We start from the raw sequence: 6,838 nt of genomic DNA, 5'->3' as shown, positions 1-6,838 counted from the left end.
TGTGCTTAACTATTAAAGCTTCTAATTTTTTAAATAAGAAAAGAGATGCTACTCTTTAGAATTCATGAAAAAGTATGGAGAGTATACAGCCAACCCTGCTTCAAACATTCCTGTGTATATTAAAAGATTAAAAAGAAGTTTCACTTAATGTTGACCCCATATATCTTGTTCATCAACCATCTCCTTTACTTACACTCTTCCCTTATCAGTGTTGGCAGACCTGTCCATACTGCAGAGATGGACTCTCCCAGAAAGCAGGCCATCAAGAATCCAAGACCCCACCCCTGTAATGGCTACCCACACTTTCAACCCACACCCTCACTGTCTTTCCCTCTCCAGGACTCCATGGACATAGCTGCCCAGACCAATTTCCCTGAATCATGTTCTGAGCTCAGAGGCAGGCTGTTGCATAGCAACAGAGGCTCAGAGCCAAATATAACCCCTAGAAGGAAGAGTGGCCCCAGATAATGTTGGTGCTATGAGGAAAACAGATAAAGATCATATCTCCAAAACATTTTTAAAAGCAGCCCACATTTATTCCCACCAAGACTCCCCACCCCACCCCATGGTTCTAGCCTGTATGCCAAGCACTGGGTGCTCTGGACAAATTGCTCCATTGGTGGTTGACCCTTCCATTTTCCAAGCACCCCAGCACCCCATTAACATGAAGGAGTTCTACTTGCATGGGGCCTGTTTTCCACACACACAGGATGCTGGTGAATTTTCAGGACCACCCTTGTAAAGGGCTTCTCTCTCTCTCAGGGAAACTGTCTCCAAAATGGCAAGAATCAGGTTTGCCTTTCTTCGATAGGCAGCTTGGAGTAGGACGTTCATGAGGAGAGTACAGAGCTAGGATTCAGCAGGCTAGGTTCTAGTTCCAGTTCATTGGAAGCATGTAAAGTCCTCTAAAATCCCAGGCCAGCATCACACTTAGGCAAAGTTGATGGTATTCATTTACCAGTGTGGAGCTCTTGCTTTAAGAGACACCTGCTGCCCCTTAAAGTAACTCTGAGCACCTGTGCCAATCAAAGGAATCCACCTTCCCTCATGACCTCCAGTGATTCAGCCATGTGAAGGTAACAATAATGCTGTCATTGCTCACAATATCAGGAACTAGTTTCCAAGGCACACAGACATAGGATTCCAGATGGATTCCATGAGGACAGAAAATGTGGCACTTTGGTCATCATATCTATGACTGATTAATATAATTTAGGGCCATGATTTTTATTTTTGTTGTATCAGGGATTAAACCCAGAGGCACTTAGCCACTGAGCTACACCCGCAGTCCTTTTTATTTTTTGAGACATGGTCTCATTAAGTTTCTTAGGGACTCACTAAGCTACTGAGGCTGACTTTGAACTTGTAATCCTCCTGCATCAGCCTCCTGAGTTGCTGGGATTATAGGCTGTACCACTGTGCCCGGAATTTTCACTCATTTTTCACATCATGTTCCTCTCCTCTCATGGCTTCTGCATAGGCTAACACTTTCCTAGAATTCCTCTCCATAACTAATTCCCAGAAGTTACACATCCTCAGAGCCACAGATGGAGCATATCTTAGTCCACAGAAAATGATTCAAGGAGTGAAGTAGAGGTATCTCCAGGAGCCCACACTGGGGCTGCCAGATCCAGTTGGATTGTGTTTGTTAAGAATAAGGCATGGGCTGGGTGTGGTGGTGTATGCCTGTAATCCCAGTGGCTTGGGAGGCTGAGGCAGGAAGATGGTGACGTCAAAGCCAGCGTCAGCAATGGTGAGGCATTAAGCAACTCAGTGAGACCCTGTCAGTGGGACTCAGTGGTTAAGTGCCTCCAAATTCAATTCCCAGTACCAAAAAAGAAAGAAAATTTTAAAAAAGAATAAGGCATCATCCATCATTTTCCATCTCATCACTTGATTTATAAGATTTTGCATCTGGAACAAACAAAAAAATCAACAGACCAATTTCGTCTAATATGTTATTTTGTATGCTTTCAATTTTTCTNTTTGATCCTCAGCACCACATAAAAATAAATAAATAAAATAAAGGTATTGTATCCATGTACAACTAAAAAAGATATTTTTTTAAAAAAAAAAGAAGTTCTATTTCTAACAACAAGTAAGTTTTGGCTCAGGGTTTAGAAAGGATCCCCATGTTAAATCTGACCTGCATTCAGGTAAGAGAACTCTCAATGAGAGGTAAGGTCAAGGATCCAAATGAGTTCCTGGTCTGTGGAGGAAAAGAAATTAATTTTTATGCAACAGTTTGTTTAGAGGGTCCATCTCCACTTGTGTTACTTTAATGGCTTAATTAACTACCATAAAAACACTGTTAGTAAGATATTGCTATGGACTCTTGGTCAGCATGTGTGGCTGCTCCTAGCCACAGAGCTGAATGGCAAAGTATTTGCTCACCCCAGCCCACCACCAGAGACAAGGAGAAAGACTAGGCACCTTGATCTGCTGGTGGCAAGTCTGTTGCAACAGTATGTGTCAGGACACATGCTGTGATGGTTAATTTCTCCTTTTTAAATATTTCTTAAGTTGTCTATGGATTTTTATTTTTTATTTATTTATATGTGGTGCTGAGAATAGAACCCCATGCCTCACACATGCTAGGCAAGTGCTCTACCACTGAGCTACAACCCCAGGCCATGATGGTTAATTTCTGTTCTCCATGTTTATCCTCCCTGAAACAAGGAGTGAGGCTCGAGGTATACTTTCCCCTTCCTTTCTTTTGCCTCAAGGGAACTTTTTGGTAGGGGTGGAAGTGGAAACTGCCTAAAGCCGTATTCTTCCATGTTTTAATACAACTTAAACATATCAAAATTATTGGGCTACCTGTACTTGGTAAGAAGGGTAGAGCCTCTGAGGACACAGAAAGGAGAAAAGGAAGGAAATTTCCCCAAGACAGGTATGAATTTGTGTGGTGTGTGTGTGTGTGTGTGTGTGTGTGTGTGTTGCTAGGAATTGAACCCATGACCTCATGCATGCTTTTTCACTCTACCACTGAATTAGTAAGTCTACAGGTCGTTCTAGGAGGAGGAATATTAGCACCGCTCCATGTCAATGTTTGGGGAGGATCCTAGATGGTCCTTCTAAGGTAGTCACCCAGCCATGAGCCAGAATTTCTTTTTCTAAACTTTTTTTTTTTTAGTTTTAGATGTACAGAATATATTTATTTAATTTATTTTTATGTGGTGCTGAGAATCGAACCCAATGCCTCACACATGCTAGGCAAGTGCTCTACCACTGAGCCACAGGCACAGCCCAGAGACAGAATTTCTTGATTTGATTATGGATTGAGCAGGATCGAGCACCCTGAAGGAACTGAAATAGTTAGAGAAATGGTCAGCTCAATTCTAAGCAGTGTGAACACATGAATGATGGTGTCAGGGGCTTCCCCACACTGAATGTTGAGGTATAAATTCCTATAAGTGGGACTATCAAAGAGCATGATATCAAACACTTTTCTAACAAAATTTAAAATCTCTTCACCAATATGTCCCAATAAAATATGAGATAAGAGCACTTTGTTTTCATGAGTTAAACAATATTATGTAAGTTAAAATGAAAAGTTGGGCATGATGGCATGTGCCTATAATGCCAGTTGTTCAAGTGGCTGAGGCATGAAGGTCACAAGTTTGAGGCCAGACTGGGAAACATATTGAGAACTGGTATAAAAAAATTTAATAATTAATAATGATAATAATATGATAACAATGATGTAGTACTGGGGATTGAACTCGGGATGCTCTATCACTGAGATACACTCCCAGCCTGCCCCCTTTTATTTTCAGACAGGGTCTTGCTGAGTTGCCCAGGCTGGACAATAACTTGTGATACTCCTACCTCAGCCTTTGAGTTACTGAATTAAAGATGTGCACCACCACACACAGCAATAATATTGTTAATATTTGCTAATATAATATACCTAGATTGGAATGACAGATTATTTTTAATTTATCTTATTTCCCTTAGTATAAATGGCATATTTCAAATGTACATTTCTAAATGTGAAGATAACAGTTCCATGAGATGCTTGATAATATGTCCTAAAACAATTTTAGTGTTTGAAAAGAAACTTAAATTAATGAATTTGGGTTTATGCTCCATCCTCTTCAAATAGAAAAAATGGAGCTAAAGGAACTCCATACATTTTTTGGGGAGGACAAATTGACAAACCTGTTTGTAGAGACATTTAACAACAACCTATCAAAGAAGAAAATGATATACCTATTACCCAGTGTACTCTTGGGTCTGGACTGCATACATTCCTTGGCATATGTGCAAGCATGTTTACAATGACATGCCTAAAAATATCAAAACAACCCTACATAACCTTATTAGGTATATCTTAGAAACACTATTTTTGGAGAATAAAAAGCCTCAAAATGGCACTTCCTTTATGGTCTCACTTATACATTTACAGCTAAAAGCATGCAATAATGTATTTTGTATGACTCTCACAACTGTGTGAGAATTCTGTCATTATTCCCAATTTACAGATGACAAGATTAAATTCATTGATGTAAAATCAATCTTTTAGAGTTAGTAGTAAGGAACAGTAACAGGAATTCTAACTCTCACCCTTCCCACAAAACATGTAGAATTCTCCTTTATAGATGATGAGCTTCTAGGATTTAAAAACTTTTATTTTATGTTTCTACTATTGTGCCCACATATATACTCACTCAACATTTCTCTCACTGAAGAAGCTGATGGTGTAGATCAAACCCCAATTTAAGGCTCTGTAAGAGGTAATAGGTATAATATCAGGCTGAAGGGCTTGTGATTCTTACCTTATTTTCCTCTCTTTTCATTTGGAAGTTCAATGGAAACCTTATTTTCCAATATAATTTTTAAATATTTATTTTTAGTTGTAGTTGGACACAATACCTTTATTTTATTTATTTTTATGTGATGCTGAGGATCGAACCCAGGGAGGGCCTCATGCTAAGTGACTGTTCTACTGCTGAGCCACAACCCCAGCCCTTCTAATATAATTTTAGAAGATCAAATAAGGGAACAAAAATGATGAGGGATTAAATAAATGGTTCAACAATCTTCTTTCTCCTGAAATGTTTCAGCAAAGTCATCCCACTACACAAAAATGACCCCAAACTTTCATTCATAACATAAGTTTAAGTATGTGTTCATTCCTACTGCTACATTTCTAGGTGGCCTGTATGCCACTTGCCCTGTTCAGTTTAGGTAACTGTCATCACTTCTCTGTAATGGAAGATAAACTACATTCCATCTACTCTGTATAGGATTTCTCATTTGTCATTCACAACAGAAAGCACTGTGGTTCCCCTGTTACATACGACAAAAGGCAGGCTGACAGAGGTTGAAAAATTATTCCAGCATCACAGTAGAAATAAGGAGTAGAAATGAGATTCTAGTGTTTTACTCTCATGACATTATTTCATACATTCTCAACAGGGGCCACATTTCCTCCATGGACTAAAAATTTGTTCTTGAATGTAGAAGGTTGGTAGAAATTAGAATAATTTTTAACACTACAAAGGACTAAACTACATAAACTTTAACATTTTATTTGTGTTATTAAATTTTAATATTATAAGAATAAAGGAAGTGTGAGAAAGTAAATGTACAAAAGTCCTCTACAAGTGGTATAATGATGAAAGAAAAGTTGAAAAATATTGTACATACCCTGTGATCTCTTACATGGGTAATAGGTCACCCAAGCCTTGGAACTGGATATTTTGCATTCCCCCATGGATACTCACCCACTCAACAATCCTTATTGGTAATGGTGGTGGTTGAAATAAAATTCTCTCTCTTAGGCCAAGATACATTCATATGGCAACCACGTAAAATGACCGGATTTTAAGGTGAAATGTAGGTGATTAGTAAGAAAATCAGACATTATCTCTGAGACATATGAACTAGAGGGTAGGAAATTAATGTTGCTAGAAATAATGTAATGAAGAAGTATTTTAATTTGCATTTCCTTTAGTCTTTACATTTATTCAAATAACATTGTCAAGTATATAGTTTATATCTGGATATAGGAATTTAAGAAAAGTTAGAAAATCTGGGAAATAACTTCTTTAAGGCCTGCATAGTAGTAGAAATTAGAATTTCCCCAAATTGTCCTATCCTGAAGTCACCAGGAATTGTATGCTCTGATTTCCCTGGGTGCTCAGAAGCAATGCTGCCCAGGGTATGGTTTAATTTATTTATATGAGGAGTCCCAAGATGGCCGCGAATAGAGTGCATCACACCCCGTGTACCGCGCCACTGCGCGGGTGAATAACGAGTTAGAACGACAAAAAACTATCTTGTTAGGAACTTACAGCAAAATGGGGGTGCACCGAAACCTAGAGGAAGGATTTCCAGCACTGAGGTCCAGTAATTGAGTCTCATACACGAGCCAACTGTGCGACCGGAGATCCGGGTGTTATCCCGCGGCTACAGACGGCGCGGAGCCGCCGAGAAGCGACCAGCAAGCAGGGAGATTCCTGCAGATTCTGTGGAATCCTGCCGCCTGAGCACTCACAGAGCCCCGGGCTGAGTTCGGGATTTCAGACTGGGAAGGAAGCGGGACAGCTCTATCCCCCACAACGGAAACTCCACCAAGGAAACCAGGGGCCACCATCTTGGAGAGCTGAAATAACCACCGCCACTCTCCGACAGATTGCAATGATAAGACAGGTGCGTGTTACTCAGCTCTTCTCCCATAAAGCGGGGAATTCGCATAAAATCTCTCCTAGGCTCTCCGGGGGAGGGATTATCAGAGCAAGCCTGCATAAAGACGCAGGGAGAACTAGAGACACCCGACCTTCAACTCCCCCTCCCATCAGCGGGGAAAACGAAACCTGTATTGCCAGCG

The sequence above is a fragment of the Marmota marmota genome, unplaced genomic scaffold (assembly GCF_001458135.2).
Source record: "Marmota marmota marmota unplaced genomic scaffold, marMar, whole genome shotgun sequence".
Lineage (NCBI taxonomy): Eukaryota > Metazoa > Chordata > Mammalia > Rodentia > Sciuridae > Marmota > Marmota marmota.
The sequence above is the reverse complement of the archived record's forward strand: the minus strand, read 5'-3'. Positions refer to the sequence as shown.